Source organism: Ischnura elegans, chromosome 7, assembly GCF_921293095.1.
Source record: "Ischnura elegans chromosome 7, ioIscEleg1.1, whole genome shotgun sequence".
In the NCBI taxonomy this organism is placed as follows: Eukaryota; Metazoa; Arthropoda; class Insecta; order Odonata; family Coenagrionidae; genus Ischnura; species Ischnura elegans.
Window position 1 is genome coordinate 92484272 of NC_060252.1, and position 27199 is coordinate 92511470.

General features: G+C 38.3%; 1 protein-coding gene across 1 annotated transcript in view; it reads right to left on the reverse strand.

Annotated features, from left to right (window-relative positions):
* LOC124162248 (carbonic anhydrase-related protein 10) overlaps positions 1-27199 on the reverse strand; it is a 653815-nt gene that overhangs the window by 208362 nt on the left and 418254 nt on the right. The window lies entirely within an intron of this gene.

The window sequence follows — 27199 nt, forward strand, 5'->3', positions numbered from 1 at the left end:
ATGAATTCCAAGTTTCAACTTTCTCATTTCTCTAGGTACTACTTACTATCCTTCCCGAGGCACGTCAGGTAGCCTGCTAATAATTGATGTAAATACACAGGCAAATATTTTTACGCCATCAATTTTGAAATATATATCCTGGGAAAAATCAATCATAAAGTGTTAGCGTATTTGAAAGTTCTTAAATCTTTTCTGCCATGGCTTCCTTTTGCCTGCTTTCCAAGGAATTCATCGGTTAAGAGGGATCGAGGGTCAGTTATGGTGGACGAACTTTGGTCGTATTACACTGAACCAGTTTCCATGGAGTTTCCACAACTCCCACCGAACAGCTTCCTGTTGCCATGGATGCGGGGGATATACAAGGAAAGGATGCGGCCGCAGAAAAAAACCCTAAAGCGTTTCCCGATGGAGAAAAAATTTTGGCTCGAGGAGGATACTTCCCTCGGACACTTGGCCCCATTGTAATCTTGACCAATCGCCCGATGGAGTGGGAAAAAGGCCGGCCTCTCCTCCTTTCGATTGAACCTAATCCTCGACCGAATGCGAGCATATCTCGTGTGAGACGTAATGTTGAGTCTGTGCCTATGCTTATGTTGTGATACCATCGAAATTCGGAAATGCATCTAAAAAGGGTACTCGAGTATTATTGAGTCGGAAAATCCTAATTATTCATACATATGACATTACACTGTGTTCTTAAAGCAATTATTCCCAAAATGGCATAAGTCTATTTGGCAGTCATTTGGGATGAACAGTTCGTATGCCCGTTTTTGGTAATTGGCCTTTTCTGTGCTTCTGTGTCTGCCGTTGGGAAAGACTAGTAAGATGACTTTGGTAGCGTTGCAAATTCGGGGAAAGTCTAAATTCACCTTCACCATTTGCTAAATGATCTTTCCTTGAATTCAATGCTTCATTGGAGCATAATTAGTTTAAAATATTATATTCCCACTTCTAGCTCAGTGTATACATTTTTCAAATTTATTTGAGTGGAAAAAATTGAAAACTGAATTATTTACCCTATTAAAAAATAGATACCTCCAGTTCATACGAACTAGAAAGTTTGTAACTTAAAAGACAGTCGCAACCCAACCAACCCCCTAATTAAGCGGTCAAGAGAAGTGTAATGCGTGCTCACCTCTAATTGAAAATAATTTGTAAAAATTTATACGTGATAGGTAATTAGTTGCGTAAAATAAATGAAAAAAATAGCTTATATCGATTCGCCAGCAAACGGCTTTAAACTAGCATCAACTTTTTCTGCCACTTATATTAAATAAATAAATAAATAAATAAATAAATAAACTTTATTGGCTCACCATTACCCTCAATTTTATACCTATTGTTTAAAATATCGATTTAGAACAGGAATTTTCATTTTCATTAGTGATGTAACTGGGCGTTGCACGCATCCCATCCTCAAGCTTAGGATAAAGGTCACAGTTTTGAGTTTCAATCATTTGGAAAATAAATGCTCCCAAAATAGTCTCAAAACCATTACGCGAACTCCGTTTTCACCAAATAAAGTCCGCAATTCCCTGGAAATTTGATCCTCCGTTGAGCGGGAGAAAACGTACGAGAAACTTTTACGAATCGATTTCAAATTGAAATTCATCCATATGAAGCCATTAGTTTGGTCGGTGACATTAAGGGGTGCCTCATGGTTCCGCAGGGCAATCAGATCCGCATTAAAATCAACTCGCCGACGCAGTTGGTCCCAAAGGGAAAAGGGGTAACTAGTACCAGTCGGCAACGTCTCCTCTCCTTTCTCTTTCCTTGCTTCCTCCTTCTTTATTACACATCCCCGCTCTACTTGCCACCTCCGATTTTTCAGTCGAAAAATAAGACGTTTCCGACCACGACACAGAATGGGCGGAGAATTAATTTCGGCGCCGAATTCATTAGTATTAGTCGGTGACACGCAAACCTTCACCTCTCGCTTTAACCCCACAACTCTTCCTTCCAAGAAGCACGCTTCTCGCTAACGTGCGGCCACTATTATGGGAACGAGTTTGAACACGCCAAATCTTTAATTTGACGAATTAAGTAACGGGTTCGATCCCTGACAGTGAGATCCACAATAGCAATTCACTGAAATAAATTGGTTGATGGAGGGTAAATATAAATTGCGGCGAAAACAAATATTCCCACTCAGTCATTCTTTTGTAAGTTGAAAATAATAAAACAGGATTATTTCCGCCCACTTTCCATGAGTTGATGACGTCATTAGAGTTCTAGTTAGTTTACTCGCTGAGGGAGAACCTTTCAATCCAGGTGAAAGGTGTGTGTAAAAGCCGCAAGGAGTCCATTTTTTAATAGCAGTAGTTAAATTGTACTTTTTCGATTTATGTAATAATATTTATTCCCCATAGTTATCCCAAGGTTTTTGAAATCACGCCCATGCCTTCAGTACAGTAATCTAGATACGTCAAATATAGCTTGGCACGAGTAAAAAAAACATATAAATAGAATATTTTAAACTCATAAAAAGGCTAAGCTACGACAGTTACCTCACATATCAATAATAATGGGATGGCAGTTAGATCGATAGATAACCCATGGTCTAAATTACTAACTATAAAAAAATAGCAAACGATTGGAGAAACGGATAATATGCTAAAAACCTTAGAAAAAGCCCCAAGACTATGAGGAAAAGGCCAGCTGCTATACAAAACCGTGGAGTTTATATTAAAAAATAACTCTCGCCATCGTTAATATTTGTATGAAATTTCAATAAAGTAATAGTTATACAAGTGGCAAATTTATGCAATCGTACTTCGATAAAAAAACGTTGCTTTTAGAAAGAGGCAATATATTGATAAATATTTATAATTATTTGCTGAGAGGGGTCGTGGTAAGGTTGATTTTTCCGTTTCCACTCCAGAGGTTGAGCTTCTTCCACCGCACCGGGAGGGATGATAACGTGTAACAGGCGGAAAGGAAGGGCAGCATATTGAGGGTACCTCGGACGCGGCGGCGTGGGGCGAATAAGTTTTCAAGGGGGTTGAACAAGGAGGGGCTGCAATATAGGGGAAAGAGGCGAAGAGAAAAATCAGGAAAAACTCATTAAGCAGAGGTATGAATGTTAATTAGAGGAGCATTAGGGGTGAAGGCAAGGAAATGTCTATCGCACTTCAAACTGGCACGGGGCGCACTTGTAGGCCGTGGAGTGTGGAGAGAGGAGGCCAAAAGGATTAGGAAAGTTTTCCAATAAGCGGAGTAGGAGGAAGAGGAGGTTTTTTTGAGGACTCTGAAATCCTTTTCTCACCCCCCTCTCCAAATTCCCATACCGTATAACACTCTCCCCCACCTACCCTCATTCTCGCCCCTCATGATTGAACCATATCACCCCAGCGTGTAATGATTCAAGGGGTGAATGTTGAAAGTGTAAGTGCCGGGAATACGAAGAAGAATCATGACACATATTTGATCTCTGGGGTGTTCCAGGAATACTCGATTTTAAAAAGCATTATTTCTATGCAGAAAAATGACTACTCCTCAGTACTATCAAAGAGGACGAAATCCGAATTCTTCAAAAAGTTTCAAATCCAAATAAGTCTAAAGAATTTTTCCAAGGAATCAAAGTGGAGAAGTTTTTTCCAATAATCCGGTTCCAAACAAAGTAATAATTGTAACGCTTGATCAGGAAAAAAGTCAAAGTCTTGCATAACTTGCTTATTAGAGAGGGATTACTCATCAGAGGGATTCGACTTCTATTTTTGATATAATATGAAAAAAAACACTCTTCCCTACTCCAAATATTGCCCGCCAATAGATTGCCATTACGCATAAATCGCGTTGTATTGTTCGTGTTCCCTAATAAATTTCTTCTACCTATGAGATTTTAAGTCTGTTACCCCTAATAAGCTATTAATTAATAAGCCGCGAGAACTTGATGACTATAATTAACTTGTATTATAAATGAAGTCAGATTCATTCAAATTTTGTCATATCCAGAAAAAAATATGCCATGCGCTGGTGAGAAAAAGAATTTTGTAACTAGTATTGTTGAGATTTATATTGAAGTTGGCAATGAGAGTGGCTTGCAATCCAATCGAGTGAGATCATATAAGACTTATCCTTAAAAAATTTAAGTATGGTGTAAATAATCCAAGAAGTATTGCAAAGGAAAATCAATATTTTATCAAAAGATAATTCTCATCATTGCGGCTTCAGGCAATAAGCGGGATTGAAAAAGATAGAATTTCAATATAAGAGGAAAAGGAGAGGTTGAGAGATTTTCTCTTGCCTGACGCGGAATATTGCTCCTTAGAAACTCGTTTATGCATAAAACTTGAAGTACATAGGTCTGAATGACCTATTAGTAAGGAAAAAATGATAATCGCTGCGTACAACCCGCATAAAAAAGCTTTGAGAGGTTATAAAAATTATTCAAAGCCAATAAATTTGGAATAATCGACATGTCTTACATGAGGATGAATAACGCATATTCGGGGCTAATTAATGGCACGAGAGAGTGCTGCCTAAACCACTCACTTTCACTGTCGGACACTGGGCCAGTGGAATATCTTTACAATGCCGGTAAAAAAGTGATATAAAACGTGGAAGATTGCTCGAATAGGCCAGAAGAGTACCCTTGCCACCACGGAGGGAAACTTTTGTTAAATTCAAAGCTTGCACCTGCCACACGGAGACGTCGGTCTTGCGTGGGAGGATGGGCAACACCTGCGGACCTCTCCTTTCTTTTCCATCCGATATTGCAGGGTCGATCTCGGAGGCCGGGAAGGAGGGACTGCTGGCCACCTGCCGGAGAGGGAAGGGTCTGTCGCCGAATCGGACCCTGAATCACAGCCCTGAAATCCCTTTGCATTTTTCCCATCCCGCGGACCGTCTCGACGGAATATGGATCTTGGGACGTCTCTCTCCTTTCCGGAGATGTGACCTCAGTGGAAGAAAAGGTTGAGCCGTGTGAGACGCACATTGGTCCGGAAGGAAGTAGGAAATTCTTGCAATATTCGACATCTGCCGGCCATCTGCGGTGGAGACAACTTGCCCATCTTCTCTCGATATCACTAGGGCGCCCAAGAAAATCTATGTTTGATACATATATTTTTATGCAAATATATTTGTTGCCTCCATTTACTCTGACTTCCTCTGAATTCTCTGGCTGGTAAGGAGGAACGAAACATTTCATCCCTTTTATTTTCCGGGTCCTTGCGTAAACTATGATAATACGTAGATTAATTGCCCATTGTCCATCATATCAAACAAAAAAATGTCTCATCAAAGCTATTCCTGTAGATCTCATAGACATGCCTAGAAATGGTTACTATTTACTCATTCTTTTGTCACAAATTTTGCAGCCATGTGAGAGGGAAGAATACACGATATATTAAGATTCTTTTGATTAAATTATCAAATTATTTCTTTTATTATGTTATATCATGATGAAAATAATTTTATTTACATCTCAACGGTACCTATTATTTCCTTCCTAGAAAATGGGAGAAGGAAAAGGAATGGGGAAAATGCGCTCGAATGCAATAAAAAAACAACCAATTATCCAAAAGGTTAGATAAAATGGGGAGCTAAGTCACTAAAATAAAGTTTAAAAAAATTAGGAAGAAGAAAAGTAATAGTAAAATAATCAGTCGGCGGTCTTGCTTGTCGGCGCAAACCTTAGACCTACAATAACTAGACGGAACAAGAAGTAGGGATGAGTTGCGTGTTACCTAGCGGACCTTTGCGGTACAGCACGCGACGAGAAATTTAAATAATCATATTGCACCGAATGAAGACGTGATGTTCCATGGCACCAATTACTGCACCAACTCACTAGGATTTCGATACCTACACTGCATAAACGCTCAACAATCACCCACCGATTCAAACCCGCTCATCTAGGTAGCCCTTACAATACTAGATGAGCGGATTTGATTCAGTGGACGATTGTTGAGCGTTTATGCAGCATAGGTATCGATTTAGATCACAATCGTCACAGTAAGATAATCACGGTGAATTTAAGTTCTCGAAAGACGGCGATTTTATTTCACGCTTGAGAATTCGCAAAAACTAGTTGCGGATTGTAGTTGGGAGTCTAAAATTTAAAAGCATTTTTTCATGTTGAAAGACAATGCATAGCGAGGTCCTGCGAATTTAGTTTTCGGGTAAACGGACAGCATATATCCGTTTATTGAGGGTAAATCTCGGAGAAGCTGAGAAGGAAGGACGAGCAGCGAGGGTAGTGGGAGGTAAGGAAACATCCTACTCCGGGCACACGTGGCGAGGACTCTCTCTTTCCCGAAGGCGACACTGGCGAGAAGGAGGATTGGAGAGGAAAGATGACGCGCTCGAGCCCTGAATGGGAAATGTAAACCCCATGCCGTCCGTAGTGGCACGAGGGTGAGTGAGTACATTTGGCTCTGGAAGGCAACGCAACGTGGACAGAGGTCGAGGGTAAGAGCGCCCTCATGTGGGCGAGTGGGAGAACAGCGGCGAAGGAGCGATTTGGAATCCAAGCGGCGCGGATTTGCATGGCCAAACATGGCAAGCAGGAACAAGAAGGATGACGCAGGAGAACGCGTCTATTTTTAATCCATTATAACCCAAGGTTGCTTCTAAACAACATCAAAAATGTATAAATGATCTACTCTATTCACGAAATATCTAAACTAGGCATTATTTTGTGGTGTTAATTGTAATGGCTAATAATTTGGCTACCACGATATTTATGATTAAGTGCAGATTTTTCAAGTTTTTAAGATGAAAAAACTTTTAATTTTAATTCTACCTTAAGTAGCTCTGGGTTAGAAAGGGTTCAATCCAATCCTTTGGTCGAATTTTTTATTAAAAAGAATATTGAGCATTAAAATTCTACCATTTCCTAAGACACTGAGAAAAATTACATCCTTGGAGGACGTGTTATTTGTCTATTATGTATTTGGTTAACCAGTGCCGGAACGACATTCCGACACCATGGGGTAACAGGGTTATTTTAAGTAAATTTAAGCCTAATAAACTTAATAACTAAAAACTAAAGTGAGAATTTATTTCGTTTGCGCAAGATAAACGTTTCCAGTGACTTGATCTCTCTTTTTGAACGGATTTAGATATGTTTCCACTTTCTTTCTTTATATTCGGCGAAATTTTAAAGATGTAGAATTTATGGACATATGGGTGCACAAGGAACGTGATTTAACGAGGCAAGATCACGACATGAAGGTGGACACTGGTTGATTAGAGTAGAGAGTCTATAAATTACGAGGACTATGTTAGAAGGATTGGGACGGAGGCTACACATTTTATTCATAAATAGTCTTAGTATGTACAATGTTTATCCCAAGGTGGGCTTATTAACACTTTTCAAAACATTTAAAAGGATAGGATAATCGCAACACCAAAAAAATATTTTATGTGCAATCATTTAAGCCTAAAGAAAATCTTTAAGTACATAAGCGGTCATAATATCAGATATAATCAGGTAAATCTTATCTAACTAATAGCCTGCATGAAATGTAAATAAACGGGTGATTGATAATTATGTATACTAGAAAGTGTATCAGGAGGAGAGTAAATCTATTTACCCGTTGACCATCCCGTGAAATATTCAAAAATGTAACGAAGAAATTAAATAAGATTAAACAATTAAGATTCCGAACAACTTATCACTCTATCCTATTTTTCTTTGAGTTTCCCATTAGGCCACACTGATCAACAACCATGAAAGTGATGGGAAAAATATGGCTTTCTTATGGCTCTCATGATTTGCAGCTGAAACATTAATAATTAATTCGAAGAAAAATGGGACTGAGTAATGAGTTGGTTTGTATCTTGATTGTTTAATCCTGCTAAATGTCTTCGTTATATATGTGAACATTTAACGCGCGCATAACCGGCTAATTAAATTAAATTCCTTCCTTCTGCACTTTGTTGCAAATATGATTCTCAACCCGTTTATCATTTCTTGTAGTATATTTAGCTAGGTAATGAGATTTTACCCATTTTGCGACTTTCCATCTTCGACGACCTATTTGATGTGTGGAATGCATAGATTTAAAAGCGCACTTGGGAAGTGATTTCAAGAGAAAAGACCGCGATGCATAGAGGTTGACACGCGTCGATTACAGTCGAGAGGCAATAAATGACGAGAATGGGGTATTGGAGGAGGCGTTGGATTCCCTCCCTTTCGTGGCCAAGGGAACGCCACCTTTGACGCCCCGACATAACCAACCCTCCTGTCTCCGAGCCCACATCGGAGAATAAGGGATGTTATTTTTTTCCCGGCTGGAGAGAGAAAGAGAGAAAAAAGGAGTGAAGAGGCCCTCAATTAGGGGAGAATAGACACTTGGACGGGAGAAGTGTTGTCGGGAAGAGAGAGAGGTGAGTGAGTAAGAAGGGAAAGAAAAAAAGTTGAAGGGAGCGATGCACGACAGACAGCCAAGAACACGGCGTTATAAAGGATGACCGCAAAAAAATGCTTCGACGGCGGCAGCGCGGCGCGGTCGGCGAGGGAGAAAAAATGGGCATCGGTGGGTGACGGGCGGAGCAATTGATGTGCTTCCTGGGGAAACGGAAGAGGTGAGGTGAGTTGAGGGCAGACACGGCAGGGGTGGCTGGAGGAGAGATGGAACGCTGTCTTGGATACATAGGTGGGGTTGTGGAGGGATGTTTGGGGGATTTAATGCTCCATAAAATTGCCCTTCAGAGACAGGGAGCGCCTGCCTCGTGCTGAAGCAGGAAGAAAGCATCCTCACAAAGAGAAAAAAAATAAATATAAAGGGTGAACCTGCATCGCTCGCTGCAAGTCCGTTTCGAAATTCATGCAGAATTGGACATGAGCGTGGTTCGATCCCTGGTGAAGCAGCGATTCGTGATAAGAATCTATCAGCATATATGGAGATTCAGAACAGTAGTATGCACACATGAAAGATGCTGAGAAAGACATTATTCATAGGGTTTTAATCATACGAATGAATTTTACCTAATGAATTATATTTTATGATTTAGATAAAAATAACACTGGCGAACAATTTTCGATTATCGGTAGGTTAATCTTATTTACTGTTATGCAATTTTTTGCTGATAAGACGTTTTCCACCCAAATTAAATTGGTGAATTTAATTTTTTTGATTCGTTTAAATCAGTAAAAATCTGATAAATACGAAAAGTATACGGGATAATCTAAGGCATTAAACTTATTTTTAAGGTTTTATCATGTAAAAGTTCGATGAAAACGTGAAAACATGTTTACATGTCAACTCTGCCTTCATATTTTACTACATGTTCAACTCATAGCTTTTAGGAATTTTTCTTTTTCAACATTATGGCTGTAAAAATGTCTCTTTTTACGCAATGAGCTAAATATTTGAAAAAAGCATGCATGCATCAGGTGAACTATGCGCCTCTTGAACATAACTAAATAAAGGGCCATTTTGCTTCTCAGATATCCTGAGAAAGATTTAGATATTGTTTTAAAAAAATGGATGAAAATTTGATTGCCTTCTGTCCTTTTCTTCCCGTTGAATTAAGGTGATAACAATAGAGGCAGTTCGTGTAAACGAGGGATGAAATATGCTTTCACACAAGTCTCATATCTTATCTCACTCCAGATAGGCACTTGTTGCTTCCGGGTCGCTAACGACTTCGTGAGCGTCGAACAGAGTTTTTTATAACCTCAGACAGATAACGCTGGAATCAAGTTGTAAAGCTGAGATTAAGTTACATGACTTTTAATAAGTCCCTTTTCATAAGCAAAATTTACGGCAAAAATGACCGGCAAAGTACAATTAAAAGCACGTCTTTGGAGCATAAAAGGCAGTGGAACATTTCCATTTTTATATCTCCATTGAATATTTCCGTGGAACTTTTTCACTAATATAAGCAATTCTGGCAATAATTAAGCTCTGGATGAATGCGATAACTTGTAGAGCTCACGTTATCTGGATACTAGCTCAGAAGATTGTCTAATTAATACAATTTAATCCAGTATGTACAATCAAATATTGATTTATATAATATTTCTATATTAAATTCCAACCTGAAGGGTAGAATGCAAATAAAAAATTGACAATTAATAAAAAAGATTAATTAATTTGAAAGAGCAGAGTGTTGTAAGCAGTTTTTTGGACTTATAAATACTATAAATTACTCAGTTGCCACCACTCTTAAACAAAAAAAGTTCTATGGATTACTACAAAAAGCAAAATATTTTTTCAGTCTTAAAGTATGAGTTTCTTTATACGGTACTACCACTCATATGTTTTTCAGGTTAAAGGGTTACAAATCTTGAGACCGAATCTACAAGGAAGACGTTTTATCCTCCCTCTCTCGCATGGGTCAAAAAAAGAGTGAAACCGCTTGTTCTTCTCGCAAAAGTTAAGAGATTTTGGTGGATCGCTGCTTCAACTCTTTAACAACGTCATCGAATTGATACTAGTGCAGGGAATTTTCCATACACTTGAGGAAATTGTCCCAAAATTGGCACGGAAAGGCAATTTTCAGTTCCAGCAAGCGATTTACGAGAATAACGGAACACGTAAGTACTAGGCAAAAGCTTGTAAATTACATTGGTAGTACCCATTTCATTGAACCAGGCTCTCTTTTCACAATAGATTAGACGACCAGATGAAGGGAGGTTGCGAATAGGTAAATTGAGAGTAAGGGGAGGAGAGGAAGTGGAAATAAATCGAAATATGTAAGAGTTTTAAGTCATCGGTTTGAAGCCATCGGTTTTATCAAAATTAAATGATGCCACATGTGATAAAAACTCAGAGCTATTTTTACATAAACAAACCACTATTTTGGCATATAGCTTTCATAATGCAACGAAATATTTTTCCAGCCTTTGTGGGTGCGGTATTTTAAACGATAATAAAAGAAATTACAAATCACAAGTCTAAATTATTTTAATAAATCAATCGGATATTTAATTTTCGATTGAAAACTATCCATAACTTAAAAGATTTGTATAATACTGTTTGTTCCCCGGAAAAATTGCTTTAAAAAAAATAATATCCTTCAATACCTTCAATGAAACGCTTTTCTCATACCAACGACTCGTAGTTGAATTGACTTTCTGGATTCATTTGTTTCCTTTACCTCATACATATGCAATTGGAAACCTATACTTACCGCAATTGCATAAAATCTTCAAGTAATCACAAATGTATTGCTGACTTCTTGAAATCCTCATAAATTCATATTGAATCAAGCAAACTAAAATATTCAAAACTTTAGTTCATTCAAGAAGTCTCCAAAAAAAGTATCAGGATTCCTAATGAACACATTTAAATATTGATTCCTGTGCTGGTTAGGCTAAATTGCTACGAGGTCCATTATTTTATCTTAAAAAATTGATTCGGTAGCAATTTATAAAAATAATTGTTTCGATGAATGATTGATTCTGTGTTCAGGGCGATTAGCTCACTGTGGCCTCAATCTCAAATTGTGGTATTAATGATTGTCTGCTAGTGATGTTATTGTTTATTATTTATTGTTATATTGTTTGCCATCTCCTCCGGCCGGAATAATTGGAAGACAAAGTTGTAGAAGCCCCAGGCCAATAGCGGAATGTGAAGACACAAAGAAAAAGAATTTTACTAGTGGTGAAGCTTTTTCTTCGCCCATTTTTCAAAACTTTAATGACATTAATGCTCAAAGGATGTTTTAAATAACGATTAACTTTTTTTATTTATTTTAGCCTTGAAAGTGTGGTGAAGATGATATGAATCAAATAAAAATGGCAGCATAGTATAGTCACATTAAAATGATCAGTAGTATTCTAAGTCACTTTAAGTATACCGGGACTAGCCACGCTGACAACTTTACGGAGTCACACGCAAAATTTAAAAAAAAATCCACAGAGAAAAAATTACTAACCTTGATCGGGATTCGAACCCGGAATCCCAGATCCGTGTTGGAACCCTTGTCGAAGTGTATGGATTTTTTCCTGTGGAATTTTTGCAATGGAGTAGAGGGCAGTGGAAGGGGGAAACATAGCTGAATATGAATATTGAAAAGAAATTTTATGAAATTCATTTGGCGGAAATAATTTTTTAAAAGTTTTCATAAATTATTTTATTTATTATTTATTGATTCCGTGTTTAAGGCGATAATCTCGCGGCGTCATCAATCACAAAATCGTCGTTCCTTGCTTTCTGGAGGTATTTTTTCTTGTTTCTCAGGTCCTCCAATCTGAATAATTGGAAGACAAAAGTTCAGATGGCCTAGGCCAATACCGATATGTGTACACAGTAAGATATATGCTAGTGTTGTTACTTTTTCCTCACCCATGTTTCAAAACTTTAAACAACCTCTTGAAGATTAATACAATTAAATCACGAACTTATTTTTTTTAAATCTTTTTTTCGACACTAAGGTGAAGAATGTATGAAAAATAAAAATTCGTACATAGGGAACGATGTATTAAAAGTCAAATTAAAGATTTTTTTTTCATCATAAGGAGGTTATAGATAGATTTTTGGAACGAAAAAAAACACCGCATTGAGTTCCTTAACACAGAAAAATAAACCACACGGAGGTAAAATTTATGGGGGAGATCATTTTCGAGTTGGGGCCTTGGAGTCAACTGCGGCTTACAGACCTAAGAAAGACAATTCCTTACGCCTGGCCCGAAAACGGAGCCTCAGTTTTTAAAAATGGGGCGATGGGAAGTGGAAGGAGGAGAAATAGCAGTTAAGAGAATGAAGAAAAAGAGGGTAGGAGAGATGGGAGAGGAAGTCTCCGTGGGAAACGTCGGCAGCCGGTTCACCTGGACGCTGCGCCACCAATTACTGCCCCCTCTGGCGACGAAAAGGGAAAGGAGCCATTGGAGGGATTTGGCCAGGTCTCTGTTGATAGGGGATTGTGGGTAATTGCGGCGGCGGACGGGCAGAGTGGGGGGGGGGAATTGGCAGAGATTGGGAAAGGGTGGGGGAGAGAATTAGAATGGTTGGGGGTGAGGGAAGAACCATAGGCCTTGGGTCGCCTCAGATCTAATTGAAGGCAGGCCTTCTCCTCCATGTGCGCGACATCTTAGTGCTCAGAGGGAGCCGTTACCAAATTACGCCCACTTGTGTAGACTTCAGTTGCGCTACCTGCACAGAGAAATAGATGCGAGTCACAAGTAAACAGTTGAAATTTATGGAGGTTGGAACGGTGATAGCCATTCCCTACTTAATCGATTTCTTTTTCTCTTTCTTTACCCCATTGATTTAAAGTTGATCAACGTCTCGGAGTGTAGCTCTGAGAATGATATTGTGCGAAATATCCACGTAGAAAAAAATCATTCGCCTTGATCAGGATATGTCGGGTATAGTCAAATTGCTACAAATTTCATAACGCCTCGGTAGCTTAATTTTTTAAAGCACTCGACTGTAAATCGGGGGATCCAGGTTCGTATCCTGGTCAAGGCGAACGATTTTTTCTCTGTAGAAATTTAGCACAATTTGGGCGTTTTGGGTGACTTCGTAAAGATATCACCGTGGCTAGTCACGGTATTCTTAAATCTAAGAATGATATGCAAAATCCATGCATCAATTTAATGTAATCATAGCCATTTATAACACTGAAGAAGATATAAATATATCTAAATAAAAATATATCGAAATATAAAAAATAATAAATATAAAAAATATATCGAGACGTTGGCAAAGAATTTGCATATCATTCTTAGTCTATACTCCAAGACGTTATTCCCTTTCAAATGTGTAGCAATAAAATCCTAAGATTGATATACAGCAGTCCTCCATTTTTCCATTTCCCATCAATTTTCTTCTATGGACTGATTTTTTTCATCCGTCATCTGTATTTTTTATCCCTCCCCAGTATTTACCTCTGAGATTCCCTAGGGGTACTATTCCCTCAATTTTTCCCTCCATTTTATTTCTCACTTAATTGCTATATTTTATAGTATGATATATCTACTTAGCCTATAGTGGCCCACCATTTGCTCAATCCTCCTAATATTCAGTACAGCCCCTCTATTCTCAATCAATCTTCAGCTTTTCCGTCAGCACAAGGTTTCTAAAGGCTCCAAGTTTTTTCTTGGCAAATTTGCCGATTATTCAAGTCTCTGATACGTAGATAGCCACCCCTACACGATTTTTTAAACTACTGTTTCCTTGTCCACATTTTAATGATCTTGGAGAAGAATAGCCGTCCATTTACCATGAATTCTTAGTTTGGCGTATGCACCACCTTCTGTTTCTCTGCTCGCTTCGCCTGCTGTTCCTCCTCCTTCTAATGTGCCTAATAATATTTTCAAGATAGATGAATTACTCTACTTTCTCCTGTGCTTCTATTTTGGGGTGGGTATTACCTTCTCCCGCATATAAGTCTAGGCTTTTTGTTTTCCACATTAATAAAATTTCATATTATAGTTCTCCGTCCCGAGAAACCATTAAGACCTACGACCATTTCATACAATATGCAAATGTCACGAACAAAGAAATGACAGTCAATATTTAGGACTGATTAGCCTCTTAGCACTGCCATTAAAAATTGGATTACATGTGTATGTCTTTCATTAGCCTTTTTTACTTATTTCTGGGCCGTAACGACATAAAAAATATTATTTGAGGATATTTTTCCAAAATTTCAACCAGTTAGCGTAGTTGTTACTTTTTTGGAAGATATTTTAAGTATAACGCACGCATTACACTTTACTTAAATGGACATATCGTGTGATTTATGAGAAATATTGAGAATTTAATTACGGAGTAATTTATGACACTCTTCAAAATACCAAGAGTTCAATTTTCATTGAATATCCATGGAAAGTAATCGATAAACTATAGTTTTCTTCACTTTTCACCTAGGGTATCACGTGCTTAACATATGGGGAAAGTTTAATACAAATCTTTGCATTATAAAAGTAACGTTCCAACCACCACATTGGGAAATGAAAAGAAACCAGTATATATTTATGCACTTAGCTATTCATATTTTCGAAGACTAAATTGATTTTTGATATAATTCCATTTTTAATATGTAGTCTAATGGTTAATGTAATAATTTTCAATAAAATATAATTAAGCCTGGTACTTGAAAAAAATCTCCCCATGCTTGAAAGGGGAAAAATAATACCCGCAATCATTGCCTATTGATTTTAGGATATCCTAAAGATTAAGGCAATTGGGAAAACAAAAACATGGTAAAGCAATATGACGAATAATATTATCGTTGCATTTCCGATACCGCTCCTAAATTCGGAACGAATGCTTTAGACCTTCAGCCATTTTATGCTTTTTCAAATTCCGGCATCAATTGGCTCTTCGCTTATTATACTTATTATCGAAAAAACATTGTCTTGTAAACATTCTGAATTATACTTTGAAAATAAAATAGCTAAGACAAACTTAACTTGCATGTCTAAAGCTCTTAATTCTCAAGAAAATTGTGCAGAAGGGAAACCCCACCGGTATCTACCGGGAAACAAGCTTCCCAATCAGTAGCCCCAGGTTCAAGTCCCGGCGTTGGCAGAGATTATTACTGACTACCCGGAACCTAATTGAGGGCTTTGTGGAGGGAATTTTAAAAATATCTCTCAGTGCGTCAGACTGAACGTTGAGCTGTGATCTCCCTATCTTCTTTTGAGAGGAAATTGCTGTCGGCAAAGGGACTGCCCCATCCTTCTCTCACGCAGCAAATTACCTTAGTTTTGACATTTCGCAATTCACAGATTTCAAATCAACAATTAATTTCCTACTTAGCGAGTCTATAAAAATTGTATACTTTCTAGTAAGGTAGAATTATTCATATTTAAATCGTTAGAGAAATCAGGTAGGTTACCATTCCATTAAAATTTTTTCATAGTCAAAATGAGGAGAGATCTTGAGTGCATTTGTACCCAGAAAAAAAATATATAAGGCATGATAAACCCTTGAACTAAATTAAATAACCACCTGAATTCCAAAAAAAAAGATATTCAGTACTTTACTACTAAAACCTACTGTTGTAATCAATGTTATTATATTATGATACTAATGCATGCATGCTAAATTTAAATAATATGTTAATAATAACATGTGTAATATTGGTGAGTAATTAGTGATATTAAGTCACCAAATGTGGGATTTTAATAGGTGATTACTGCTATTTTATTGGCCAATATTTTGAGCGTGATCGTAGATTTAGTAGAACGTATGAATAGAAAATGACTTTTCTCGTAGGCATCCTTAGGGAATGACACCATAGCCCCGAAGATGGTTACGAGACACACCACCAGTTACTAGGCTTTCTGACTCAAAAATTGGCATAAGGAAAATAATAAGCCCCATCGCGAGATAAGCGAGATAAACTCCAATGCCTTCAGAGTTTATCTCAGCATCAACACCTAGCATTGGAGCACGATTCCTTATGCCTCCAGGAAAACCCCAGTATAACTCCAGTCTTTGAGGTGGTGTTCCTGGTTGAACAGCTAAAGTCATTGTTGAGGCGAGAACAGAGAAATAGCTGGGACAATCGATATATGATCTGCTGAGCACCCACCGCAAGGCTTTTTGTCTTTGTGCCCCAGGAAGGCGTCAAATAGAACGCACACAACAAACGGAGCTTTCGCGGAATGGACAGAGGGTTTTGTCGGCGGTGAACGATACGGAAGAAAGGAACCTGGCCCCTTTAAGGGACTCAGGCAGGCTGGAACAGCGCGGCGAGAAGAAAGAACCAGAGGAAGATAATCGCTGTTAATGAAACAAACCATAAAACTCTCTGCAATAAACCACCGCAAGCAGTAGTAATCGCTCCCTCGCGGAAGACAGACGACTGGGGCGCCGCCACCGCCGCCCATCGCAACTAGCTGGAAACAAAAGACGGGGAGGAAGCGCTATCTCGCCTCCCGGTGCTCCACCTATCCACGACTCCTACGGTAAGCCCACCTTTTGGACTTTTTCCCTCCTCGGCAGAGAAAAGAGATTGTGTGTGAGCTTTTATTACCGGTAAGAACCTTTCCTTTTCCACCGTTTATTTTTGTTAGGGCTCGAAGTCACGATTCCAACCCACCCCCTCAATCTTCTTTCTTTCCCTCTCGACTTCCAGGCCATTCAAGGGTCTCTAGGGGTCGTCTCTTTTCCAAATCCTCACCAGGTTCCCTCCCTTTCCATGAAGCGAACCAGTCTGGACGGAAAAATACTTAAAAGTACTTCTTTTACTCCCACTTGCTGCAGTTCTGGTGCACTGTCATTACTGACTCCTTAGGCATGGCACAAAGCTTCCATTTCTGATCTTAGGCCTGCACCAATGAAACACTGGTCCGTTTGACCTACATAAAAACTCTATTGCGAAATATAGCGAGTAATCAGCGGTAATTCATTTCCAAAGATGCCATGTAACACGTAACACTGAAGCATTTTCAAAGAATACCATAAAGATTACAAAACACCACTTTGATCATCTCGGAACCTCATTCTTATGGAGCGATTCCATACATAAATAGTCCAATGAATTTAGAAATCTTTAAAATCTTTCAAAGAAATGCAGTGAGGTAGGTTTTCGTGAGCTTATAAGCGAAAGACATTCAAATTCTATAATGTAGAGCATATTCTCGTGGCTTTAACAGAAATATAAGATGCGCTATGGAGGAAACTACATGTTTAATTATGAATTGCCAAGAAATATTAATATAAATGCACGAAGACTTCTCACAATCCTCTGTTGTGAAAAAATGGGTGTCGATACATTTTTACAATAAGAAATTTTGCGTTCAATTGCATAATAATGAAGTTGTCTTTTCATTTGTGAAGAAAGTTTGCGGTTGAGGATAAAAGGAAGTAATGGAAAAAATGGACTTAATACAGATGATACTAACGTTAATTGGATTTTCACAGTAATGTTTGCATACAACGTTTTAGTACGAAATTAATCAACTTCAGTTTTCCTATGTTTCGCTTAACAAAAAGACTATTCTAAGGTGTTCAATGTTAAATGGTCCATTTCATGAAGCCTAACATAAGAATATCTTTAGTAGCCGTATTTGTATTTTATTTAAGCCTCTGTGTTTTTCAAATCATGCCAAAATGTAACCAAATTAGTATTTCTTTAATAAAAGTGTACGCACATGAGTAAAAGAGAAAACAAACCATCTCCTAATGAGAGAATTTAAAAATTATCAAATTATCATCATGTACTTTTTACAGTATGTTTATCCCAAAATAGCAGCAGTCAAACCTATTTCATTCACCCGGGTTATGGTGATGAATTCCAATCTCAAATCATTAACTCAAAGAGAAAATTACAGGAATATATGCGCATAACAGAAGGTAAACAACCTTTGGCCACATCTCCACGCCTGATAAAACTGCTAACCCGTTAATGGGGCTACACTCATCATATTTACTGGACCAATGCCTTCATTAGTGAGTACAGAGTCAGAAAACTACAGCAAAGCAACGATGAGCACACCAAGGGTTGAAATACTGGTTACCACATCACTCATCAAGCGTCATCTTTCGAAACGATGAATCATTCGTTTATAAATTACTATGGGCAATCGCAGGGCATTCATTTTGTAGTTCAACGGTAGAATTTATAACTTTATGGCTATCAACACGAATTTCATCAGAAATTAAAAACATCAAGCTCATGAAAATAATATTGCACATCATTCTTCATAAGTATGAGAGCAAATTTTTCATAATCACAGTGAACGTATTCCTTTTTCTGGTTATTTCCTGCAAAAAATGCTTTATATAAACATAGAGTTACAATAAATAAGGAAATTCTATTTTACAACAAATTATATTTTATGGGCTATGATATTCCATATTCTGGCATGAAGTATTTTATTTAGTTTCTAATATCCAAATAAACACATTTTTTATGGGTGTAGAATATATCTTTTTGTTGCACTAGCACCAAAGCGCGAGACGTTATTGCTGTCGAAATGTGACCACCGATTACACGACAAAAAGCAATGTTTTCAATAGGTTCATTCCATTACCCTGTGCATCATTTCACTTCAAAAGTTATGCACACAAAAAATACATGGAATTTTCTTTGCAATTTTTTTTACGATTACCTTCAGCTCTTCGCGCCTGGCTCGCGATGCTTTCGTACCGTCATAATCTAAGCATTGTCCTTTAGTGATTAAAAAAATTAAAATCGTTGGAAATACTTACGGACGGTGCATCGATCGTCATTCGAATAGGTTTTGTATGTTTTTTGGAGTAGGTGACCTACAGTTGCTGCCAGTGGCGCGGTAGAGAAGGATGGGTGGAGAGAAACCCGGCGTCGAAATTAGCCTGCCCTTGACGAAAAGTGCCAATAGTGATGGAAAAAAGTTGTTCAAAATTGATTTTAGAGCAGTCGATTTTCAATGGAAATGAAAAGCTTGACTTTTTATGAAAAATCGATATTTGAACCAAAAGATCGGTTACTCGAAAATATCGACGGTTCTCATTAGAAATTCATTTGAATAAAACTCAAAATAAACATAGAAGTATTAAATTAAATTCCAAAATATCTACGTAGAGTAATTGCTTGAATTATCATTAGTAAATATTTACAAATAGGTACGGGCAATTATAAGTTTTGGTATCTCTGCTTCAAAACATCCAGATTCATTAAAATTTCTATCTAGGATCTAGCTTACCATTATTACTTTCGTAGTCGACCGCCGGAACCACTGGGGTGCCACTAACATAAGGGAATTACCATTTAGTTCCGGGTATATATCGTGTCCTCATATTTTACGACCTTTAATTGCTCTTTTCTCGAAATTTTACTAGAGGTACGTCTTCTCGCTTTGGCATATTGAATTTATAGCCATGATCTACCAAATCGGGATATTTTAGCTCCATTGTCCACCAGACGGTTGTGTATTCCCCTGTCAGTAACATATAACTGACGTGTATTCCATAGCGATAAGAAGATATAGATGACTGGTAGCGCCGATATTGGCGATTTTGAAATCCGATTTTAATGCGTGCTGGTCGACAACAATTCTAGCGGCGGACTTGAGAATCCTCTAATCATCTGAAAAAAAAAACCATGTTTGGCCATCTTTTTTCGATGTCAGCCCACTGTGCGACGTCGACTTTTGTAAACCCATTTTAATGCGCATTCTAATAAATCATTTTAAAGCCCCACTCATTCGCGAGGCCATAGAATTAAAGAAGAACAAGAACAACTATAATAGAGATACCGGATTAAGAATCAGCAGTACTTGGAACCCAGTCATCCGCAACATTTCGTTATCTTCCCCCTCCAGTCCTAACTCCTCACACCCTCCACCGACCCCTCCCACCTGAAATACAAAAAAAGGCAGCAAAAACAAATCCCAGCATTATTCCCTTAAAAAGTGACCAGCAGTCGGTTGCGAAACGTCGGGGCAATCTCCAGTACGACACGCGGCATACACCCGTAGGTGACTTATTTTTAATCATCATGAGCCGCGAAATCTTCAATCAAGAAATCCTCTAATGTAGTATTTGTGGTGCATTCATTCAGTGAAGAACATCCACGGCCATAAGGGCCTTTCTCCGTCGCGTCGCCTGCACCCCACCTACGAACCCTGAAAGCATCATCCACTTACTCGGCCTTTCTCCCCCGCCAACTCGTGCGCAACTACATACACTCTGATGGGACGCTTCCCTCCCCCACGTGGGGCAGCCGCGGTTAAATTGCCGTGAATTAGCACCCACCTCCATACACCCCTCCCCCATCCCACCCGCGCTCCGCCAGACCCACACAAACATAATAAACACACACACACATACGGCGTCCCAACCGCGCGCGCGCCCACTCCGGCCGCCTTTCCCTTAGCCGTACATGACCTACTCTACGCTCCACACAGTGTTTACCCCCTCAGTCGGCGGCAGTCCACGCTAAAATAACGTTTAGCGGAGGAGAAAGCCAGGAGTAAATGACAACGCATTTCGGGTTAAGGGGGATCTCACCAACTCGGCGGAAAGAGTCAATCTTTTAAAAGTATTGCGGCTGGTGGTTATCAGTATAAAAGTCCACATTGTGTTTTGAATATCATTTCGTGGTAATACAATATGCATATGGTTTTACACAAAGCTCTCCATTTATTTCTCTCCCAAGATAGAACCTCAAGTTCTCTTCCGTAATTTTTCCTTTTTCCCTTTATGTAACCCAAGTACTTATCTCTGGGTCTTCTCCATCAATTGCTGTGTCTATGGCGTATCCACCGGTTTCTACACTACGTAGTATCCCTTATCTCCTCCTTTTCTCAGGTATACCCCTTGTTTTGTCCTGATTATTGAATATTTATTATGAGAATATTCCTTGTAAAGTTATCATAACGATACCAATTTACTCAACGCCAGTGTCGGTTAAAATAGGTGAGGAATCATCCTGGAGCGTACCCCAAAAGTGTAATACCACACACTTACGGTTAGGAGGCCAGTTTAATTCCGAATGCCACCTCGCAGGTCGAGAATTATTTTGGAAGTGTCTGAAAACCTCATCCGGAATTTTAACCCAGGATCCTTTGATGAGTTGACCACCACGCTCCATATATTCTTACAAACCATTAAAATATGTTTTATGCGATTGAACGATAAAATTAGTTTTATCTGAAATAGGCGTTAGATTCAACTTTTTCCTAGTCGAAGTCGTACCAAACGCACTGCTGAGTTGAATTGCTGCCGCAGTCACACGGAGTTGAGATTACCGTGGGAAACATGGAATCCTAATATAAAATAGTTCCATATATTAAAGAAACCCTGCAACTCAGGTGCTGAGAGCTCATTTTATTCGTACGGGTAGCTGAGAGCTGAGAACCTTTTACTTAAATTCACAGCCTTGCACGAATTGGGCTAAAAATAAATTCAGGTGCATTTTTCATGTATTTTACAAAAAATATTACTTTATTAAAATTGGAGAGTGAAATGAAATGTCCCAAAAACAATCACCGTCACTGTCACAAAATAGTGAACACATTAGAAAAACATAAGGAAAGACAGCGCGGAAAGATTTAACAATATCTCTCCAAGTATTTAGCATATTTTTCCCCAAAGTTTACTACCATTAGTGCTTTTATGTCTCTCGTATCCCTATACGAATAAGGGTTTTTTATGAGTGAGATTTAAATGAGTTATAACCAAATAAATTTCAAGGTTTACCACGAAGTATACTAGACATTTCCATACAATTTACCAGTATTTTTCTATCAGGCAGTACCGATTTTAAGCTTCTTAATCCCTATGGACACAAATAGCATGCTCATACATCTATTTCCACTTCAAATACTGATAAAAAGTATCTTGATTTGAAACTGAAGAGGTGTAAGTCAGCAAAATAATATTTGATGTTTTCCTGGTGAAGAATGTGGGTAATCTTTTTCCGGGACTCCCAGCGAGTAAAACATTTCAGCCGAGTCGAAGCTTTAAAGGTCCCCTACAATGGAGTATTTAACCCGGTGGGAATCCCGAGAAAAGTGTTCGTCGGCAGTTAGAGTAGTTTTGTCTCAATGCCACAAAAATAGAGCCGCAGCACTTTGTTACAGTTTGTTACTACTAAAATAAGCAATAATAAGATTTCGTCTGAGGTCTTCCCTAAAGAAGCAAAAAAAAACCTTACCACTCAACTGAGCGATGGAAAATAAAAGCAAGTGCCTTCGAAGTGAAGTACGTCACGTTCAGAAGGCAATTAACGTCCATCGAGCGACCTCTATTCCCGTTAAATTCCCCCTTTTCTCTGCCACGCCATCGAAGTGAATGACTGAATCCGCCTTCCCTACTCCTAGCACACTCCTTTGGAAGTCCCCTTAAAGCAAGCGGCTTTGGCGTCACAATGTCGACTCTATTTCTCTGTACCAATCTATCGCAAAGGACAGAGCAGGTCTTTGAATTTTCAACCCATTTCCGCCCACCGTAGCTATATGGCACGAAGCCGGCTAGTTTTCCTAAATCCTAGTCTTCCTCCCCCTTTTCGCTTGAAGCGTACTGTTTATAAAATTGCATTGACAAATGAATCATATGACCCCCAATTTGTCATTATCACCCACTCTAGATACACTCTGCCAGCATATAAGAGGAAGGAAGGAATATCCTCGGGACTTAGAAGAGTCCGCGAATCAAGATACGCGCGGCGCGCCTGGCGGCAGGCAGGAAGGCGGGGGGCGTGAGTCGGGGACCTTTGAGGCAGCGTTTTGGCATGAAGGAATGGAGATACGGCTAATCAGTTGAAATTTTTGCCCATAAACTCTAAAATATTGTGATTAACTGGAAAAACGTTTTATCCTCGTCGAAAAATTCAAATAACTGCAACAAGGCCCTACAGGCGACTTTAGACGCCTCAGGGACGTCTATCCGAAGTCGCACGAACCTGAAAATTTAGCATATTTTTTTCTTACCATTTCGTACATTTTGAGACCACAAATTTTTTAATCGGATCATCTTGGAAAAATAAGTGCCGGCCTGATACGGCACCATGCAGCCACCCTACCATTCTCAGTGTGTGAGGCCCTCAATGAAAAACAACGTATTTCGTTTTCAAATAGTTGCAAATATGCTGTTTAATGTTTCGCTATCCTAGTCAGTCTCTTAATTAATATTTGAAGATTTTTTATGGATTCAATATAGAATATAGAAGAGGAGGATTTGAATTAATTTTTATGTCTGAATATTCTAGTGTTTTATTTATAAGAATGTTATTTGTGGTAATTTTCATAGGGTGTTCAGTCAATTCTGTTCAGGCACCCTTGCTTGAAATCACGGGTGAAAATTTAAATTTGAATGTGAACGCCTGCTGACTGTAAATAAGATGTAAGCGAGTTATAAGTAAAAATAGCACTACATCAAAAAGATGATTTTAAATTCCTTTCATCCAAATCTATGCTTTCTCTGAGAATGAAGATTTCCTTTTTTAGTCAGGAAGAAAAAAGGAATCCATAAGATTTTTACACATTAACTCCTTGTGCAGCCTAGTAGTAATTATGAGGAAACTGTTTGATGGATAATATTTTTAAGAATAACTTAAGAGGACCATAGGAGCGGAACACTTACATATCTTCAAAACCGCAATCAATCGTTTTTCTAGGCTGAAATGAGTTAAGTGGCGTATTTAAAAAATGTCACTACAAGCACCCAGATAGCAATGTAAGGAGTATGAAGAGGAGTCAATGAACAACAAATTACATCAATATTGCAAAATAGTGGATAAACCGGCATAGTTTATCGATACAGTCACGTGTATAGCAGCTTATACTTGTGATAGAGTAATAAAAAGGTTACTTCAAAGTCATGATTTCTGAAGAGGCATTAGATGACAGTGGGAATATTTTTGGCACAAATCGCACCAAAAGAGATGAAAAGCGTTTAATAGAATTGTATTGGTAATACCGGAAGACGATAGCCGAGTAAAAAATGGTATAAATGACGTTATGGGTAATGGTGGATTTTTGCATTAAAAAATTTAATATATTCGGTCCAAAATTGGAGCTCGTAATCCTAATTTACAGATGTTTAGAAAAAAATAGTCGATGGCAACGGCAAATTTCTTATCTCCAAAGCTATACTTACAACGTTGTCCTGACATTTTTTTCTCGGCTACGATAGGCCTTTCAATATGATTTCGGTTACAATTTAAGTATATTATCGCCATGACCATCATTGCAGCCTAATAGGAGTCCGTTACTATTAGAATACCTCTACAAAGAACTTTTCAAAATATTGGTATTGATCTCTCATATTTGGGTTAGTGATTCAACATAACAATTATTTGCCCAACCTGAAGAAAGACGTGATTGATAACCAGAACTTTTATCAGTAATTGGAACAATCATTGATATCCTTTCCCCATACTGGTTTCTCAATCTAAGGAAAGGGTGATTTTCAGTGCTATGAAATTCTGTACCCAAGTATTCCTGTACTTAGGCAACCTCACTTCAAGTTTTATTTTCCTGAGGAGTGTATGCACTCAAAGTGATATTTTCTTTGCTCGATAGTTGAATTTTAATCACTTTATTACAGGATCAAATAGATATAAAAAGCAGGTTAATTGAACTCATTTTTCCTTGCCTGTTTTGCTTTATGTGTACACTCATTTTTTTCTTCTTTGTCGTTGATGGATTTAGCGTTTTCAAAAGACATTTGCTTCCATATGAAATGCCGTAATTTATTAAATGAAGGTATGAATCCCAAAACTCATTATTTACTACCATTATCCCCAATTATTAAAATAATGCAACCACTTTCCGTGTACGTATTCACACCAAACGAAACCATCAATTTCCCTATGAATACATATGAAACACTTTAAATGCCGATTCATTGAATAAAAACTCGCAAAATTTATACTTTCCTCCAATATACGCAAAAAGAATGTTCATACGAAATCCATTGAATGTGAATTTTAGCACTTTAGGAAATAATTGCTCCTATTTGTAATCATAATTTCATCAAGGCCTTTTTAACAAGAAATGATTCCCGAGATAAAACGTCAAAATTTTTCCTCGTGATTTCTTTAAAGCGGTCACCTGTAAAAGCCGGAAACAACACACAGTGGGGCCAAATCTTAAAAAGGTGGCCATAATTAGAAAAAATTAAGTTCGGGTTTATGATTTCTCATTTCACTGTTGGAAAGACGCTTATTTTAGCCGCTGGTAATTAAGTTTGAATAGCAAGTAAGTGCACCTCTTTGTAAAAATCACTTGCAAAGTGACAGGTACGCTTCGGGGATGCATAGCCTCCATTTAGCTTCGAAATATCCCCATCTTCAAGACTGCTCTAAAGCTGTCCCAATTGGCTCAATTTGAAATTTAAAAATAAAATCAATGCAGTATTGTCAGTAGATTGGAACTGCCGTTCATTTCATAGGCGCAAAATTAAAATCATTGTTAACATAAATAATAACCAATAAATAAATATTGATTATTATTATTTATCAAATAACCAACAATTAAATATAGGCCTAAATAGTGGTAATTCATTTTAAATAATACATACAATTATTTATTCCATTGCCTTAAAATGTTGCGATGTATTTCAGGAAAGAATAAATAAAAGAATCAGTTTCGTGATCGTAATCTAATATCTCGAAAAATATTCCCCTTCTTTACTGGACATAATTAAAAATTATTTTTTAGCAAAGAATCCAATGTTTTTGGCAAAATCATAATATTTCTTTATATTTCAGTATCATATTCGGAATTAGCGACCTCGAAAACTTTTATATTCCAGATTTCAAACAGATGATACGATATTTACCAATTATGACCATCTTTTAACCATTTGGCCCCTTTGTGCAACATAGTAAGAATAACTATGTATGCATTGCAGTTCGTCCGCTTTCTATCGCCCACCAAATCCATCTCCGCGCTAATGGGTTTGTACGTTTGCGATTTCCGCTTAACGGCGACGGCAGCGCTGCAGTCGACGGTTTATGCGCTCATAAAGCGAGCGACCAGTAAGAGAGAGAAAATAGTGGATGATCTGGGGAGAAGTGGTGGTGGGCACGAAGCCTTTTCACGGAAGCGAAAATGGGCGGCGGGTGCCATGGCGATGTGGAAGCAGATGAGGTAGTGGACGCAAAAGAGAGACGGAAAACGGTTTAAAAGGATCCCGCGTCACTCACCGCAACACAAGACGATCCCACGGCTCGTCTTTAAAAGCTTCCTCCCTCGAGTCTGATATTCAAACAAAATGAAGGAAGGGGCCAGGCCACATCACAATTACTACTACAATCCGGAAGTCGGTTAGGGTAGTTCGCCTACACCTACAGCGATATCTACAAAATAACCCGCAATCCACCGTAGTAGGGGTGTGGCGGGCTGTTTACACACCAGCCGTTAACAAATAAAAAGAAAATTCTCTGTAGAACTTCCACCTAGCTTTTATTAAAGTGATGTAATGTTCTTTTCCGGCGAGCAATAGCAGTGAAGATTTCTCAGGTCTTGCACCGGGTAAGGTGCTAAATATCTCCTTCCAACATTTCGGCAAGCAACTCGCCCATCGTCTTGGAATCCCTGAAGACGATGGGTGAGATGCTGTCAAAACGTAGGAAGAAGATGTGTAGGACCTTATCGGGGGAAATACCCGAGAAATCTTAAGTGCTCTTATCAAAGTGATTTATTGTTCGGAGGTAAAACGAATTCCTATACTTATTCGTTTGGAAAATTATCACTTTTACTTCATCGTTTAATTTGGACCTGGAAATATAGTAGGGTTCAAATGTATGATTTTCTCCGTGTCCCTCTCAGCGATATCTAATCTCGATTGCTCTAGAAGAAATCTTAGCCTAGCCCGCAGCCTGCGAGTCTCTTTTGGCTCTCAGCTTAATT